This window comes from Bremia lactucae, assembly GCF_004359215.1.
Source record: "Bremia lactucae strain SF5 chromosome Unknown BlacSF5_NotPlaced_183_SHOA01000117.1_1171385bp, whole genome shotgun sequence".
NCBI lineage: Eukaryota > Oomycota > Peronosporomycetes > Peronosporales > Peronosporaceae > Bremia > Bremia lactucae.
Genome location: NW_027152196.1, coordinates 1,097,276 through 1,101,567, shown reverse-complemented (window position 1 = coordinate 1,101,567; position 4,292 = coordinate 1,097,276).

Sequence of the window (4,292 nt, the reverse complement as noted above, 5' to 3'; positions counted from 1 at the left end):
CCATGTTGTGAGTCATGAAAGATGTTTGGATGGGCAATAATGCAGCATCATCACTCCTCATGAGCTCGTTGTCCGCATCACTACTACGAGGTGACGGCAACGGTGTCGACTCATTGTAGTCGACAATGAGCGACGAATCAACATCCTCACTGTTATAGTGGGATAGATCCTTTAGTCCTGTTAACGCGACAGCCGCAGTGGCTGTTGGCGTTCCGACTAAGGCATTAGACGCGGCCGGCGAATTAACGCGGCGCGTGCGCTTAGTGCGAGGTTGAGTGGGCGTCTTCGCAGACGACCCATCAACGTGGCCCCTTTAAGGTGGCATCTTGGGCGCCGTGTATGGAACATGTGCGCTAGAGTGATCGAGTGAAGTAGCGGCGCGTAAAGCTGCTCACAGTTCCTCTCTCCTCTTTGACGAATTTAAAACTGTAAATTCGTTCTTAAAGAGGGGATTGGTGTTACGGGCTAAAGTTGCCCTTATGTCACACAGTCTCCGTTAAGTACATTTGGTACTTAAGGGGATGGTCAATTACTAAATAATAGTAATTAGACCCAACACTCGGGTGTGGTGCACATTTGTGACCAACCCTTGTGGATGTGATGCACATGGGTGCATTCACATAAGGAGGGATGACGGCTAGCGTCATCAGTTACGCGAGGTATCTACAAAGATACGCTCGCAATACATATTAAATGATATCTATATAGACATCATTTGAATTAGTAAAAACAGGTATTTATATTTAATTCTTTTAAATATAAATCAGTCTGAAAATTACTACCTACTTGGTAAGTGCGCACGAGGAGACGGATTACCACTCCCGTGACGTCACTTCACCAGAGTTCTTAGTGAGTTGGGTGAGGTCGCTTGCCCGCCCACCACAACTACCTCACTGCACGCAAGAGAAGCAGATTTAACCGCTTCCTCGCTGTGCTAGGGTGTGTGCTTAAGTAGAGCGTGGCCGCATTACGACGTGCCCGCCTACACATATGGTCAATCGTATCGCCTCGTAAGGTTTCGCTACAGTACCATTGATTTATCAAATTCCAAGAGTTCGATTCAGTAAAACCTGGAATGTCCCGCTTCATTAAGAATGATAATTGCGAAGCTGTTCCGTGAGTGGTAGTCATAAACCTCTCGTGAAAGAGCTTTAGTGAGTCATGTTTCCTCCTTTTCTCACGCATAATTTGCACAGTAATTTCGCGTCTCGAGGGTTGCGCCACCAATCGCTTCTAGACGCGCGAATGGGCAGTCACTATACAAATTAATATTTATACATTAAGTCAGACTTATAAGGTGATATCTGTAAGAAGAAAATACCAAATACACATTTACTTTCCCCTATTCTCAGTGCTCCTTACTAAAAGCTGTACGGGACTATTTCGCTCCTAAAGTCAGAAGAAGACTTCAAACTCAAAGAGTTACTTAGTTCTAAGGAACATAGAACTCTTACAAATAGGTAAATCTTACAAGCTCGTAGAGCTAAATGAATCCTAGTTTAAAGGGCTCAGTGGCTCGCAGAACCAAGTGACAACAAATGTCCGAGAGAATGCACCTTAGAAAAGCTTATTACTATCATTGATAGCAGTGCAAGCCTTAGAAAGGCACTAGTTACTAAGAGGAACTGATATTTGCTTCAATTGTAATACAAACCATACCCTGATTACATTATTAATATCAGGTGGTCTACAGATATTTTTTCACGCCCACTAAGTGTGGAAGAGCACCTCCAAGAGAATTTGGGTCGCAAGATATGAACCTGTGCTCGTGGACCCAAGGCGACTACACCGGAAGACCTCGCTGAGCGTGCTACTTAAAACGAGCGATACCTTAATTCCGTGATTATGATGCCATGTTAGTTATCAGCACGTTTGCGAAGTCAAGCACATGATGCCTCTGTGTCATCTATGAGGGGGATTTCACCTGTTTATATTCAAACGCGTTGTAGCCCGAAATCGAGGAATCGTTTGTTAATTGGGTACACCGCGCCCGCCCGTCTACTTACGTATAAATTTCTCTTAAAACTCTGTCATATAAGTGGTCGACGTTTGTTCATAACTAAAATCCATTTTGATTTTGCCAAGATTAAAGTCAAAGGCCAATAAGCGCGGCGTATCGACCGCAATACGATTTACGACCCAGCCAGCCCTCTGATGCTTCTGTTGCTCACGCAACCGTAGCTCCAAGCACTTTTTAGACTGATGACTTATTCTTCTCAACCTCTGCTGGTGGGAAGCGTTAATTGACGCAGGCTACCCTGAGCGTGGCGCTCAAAACGTCAACGGCGTACGGGCAATCTTGCGGAAGAGGAATCTCGCACTCACGAGTTTTACGACGGGGACACAAACTACTCCACCACATAGTGGTATTGTCCGTTACAAAACGTCGCTTCGGAAGTCTCTCGACGAGAAACTGGAGAGTCTCCTGCTTGTCGAGCAGCGCAGAGGAGGCCGGAATATCAGCGGCGTCTGTGTTGGCATTAAGGCACGAAGTGCAACTTCTCCGTGAGAATGACTCGAACGGAGCGTGTCCTTGTTGGGATTTTAAGATCGTCTGTTGATGTTCGAGCGTTATCAGCCTCGTTCTAGGTGCCAAGCACTCGAAAGATCGACTTTCAGAACGTTTTCGTGAAACGGGGGTCTCGATAGGAGACAATTGCCACTGGCAACCCGTGTCGTCGAAACACACGGTCAACAACAACCATGCCGTACCTTCACATTCAGTGTTATTAGGCACAGCCGCGTAATGAGTTCTTTTTGCTCAAGCGGTTGGCATAAATCACGATGCACGTGTGACCGGCCGAGTTTACCAGTTAGCCAAACACTAAATTCATACCGATCGACTCCGAACACCCCGTGGGTACGGGCAAACCGGCGAACGGTTAACCCATTGGCCAAATTCGCATGTGCAAACATAGGTGTTACCCGTTTATAAAATTTGGCCATCAATAATTTTGCTTATGGAGCCGTAGATATTTTCTCGACCAAGATGACCAATCATCTGCCTCATATAGTCAAGGTCCTCACCTTGAAAAACTACAATGCGCCCGCGGAATCAATCGAATAGAACAAACCCCCTTATCGACATGATATCTATGAAAGCTTGCACTAAATCAAATCGACAATTCAATGTCCGAAATTGAAACTTTTTGCACGAAGAGCGCAAAGCGAAGCCACACAGTGCTGTTCCGTGGCATATTTTGAATGGATTTGATCAATGATCGTCGCATTTCGACGTCACAGTTGTCTCTTGTCCCAGCTCATAGTCTGATTTATCTGATAACGCATCAGCCAAAGCAGTTTGCTTTCTCAGCTTATGCTCTGCTTCAAAGCTGTATTCGGCAAAGAAAAAAAATCATCGAGCCACTCTCTGTGTAAGATGAGGTGAATTAGTAGCGGAGCGTAATGACGCATGATCTGAATAGATCGCAAAAGGCTTACAGCTAAGCAGCTGTACTCTTTGACAAGAGCATGCTTCAATGCAAGTAGCTCTTTTAGTCATGAACAGGATAGTTCTTTCCTGCAGCTTTAAGCTGTCTAGACCCGAACGCAATTACGATTTCTAGTCCGTCTTCTTCTGTTTGTAACAAACACGGCCTATGGCGAAATATGATGCATCACATACGACACTGAAAGGTCGATTAGGATTTGGCAGAAGCCAAAATCAGGGTTATGATGAGACTGTCTATTACGATTTAACAAGTATTACCTTAAGTGTTTGTCCACCACTAATTCGTATCCTACTTGTGAAGTAAGATGGCCGAGCCATATCAGCGTAATTTTCGCTGTACTTGTGCAAGTAATTGGCTAGACCTAGCCGCTTACGCAAATAATATTATTTTTAGGAAACAACCAATCAACTATAGATTTTACCTTAGCCATCTGCTCTAAGGCCTCGCTTTCCAATGAAGCATCATAAGAAGCGAATTTCTTCTGCTTCGAATATGCATTAAGAAGCGTTGACAGACAACATATTCGGGCGCATCCACTCGAGAATGACTTGCAAATTAGCGATGTGGGTTTCCACATCCGACCGGCCCTGTTCTGCAAGAATATATACAAAAATGGAGCTAAAGTAAATCTGTGCATCACTTCAATGAAGATGGAACAGTTGCGTCGCTAGACGATTAATAGTGGCCGGATCATTGGAAATTCCTTGAGGCATTGGAAAGCCCTTGACGCATTACCAATTACCCCCATAGCATGCCGCTTAGGGTGCTAACCGCTCTGGCGGGATGTCACTAGCTCGCATGAGCATCTGATAATAGCCATCGACTAAGTCTGCCACACTG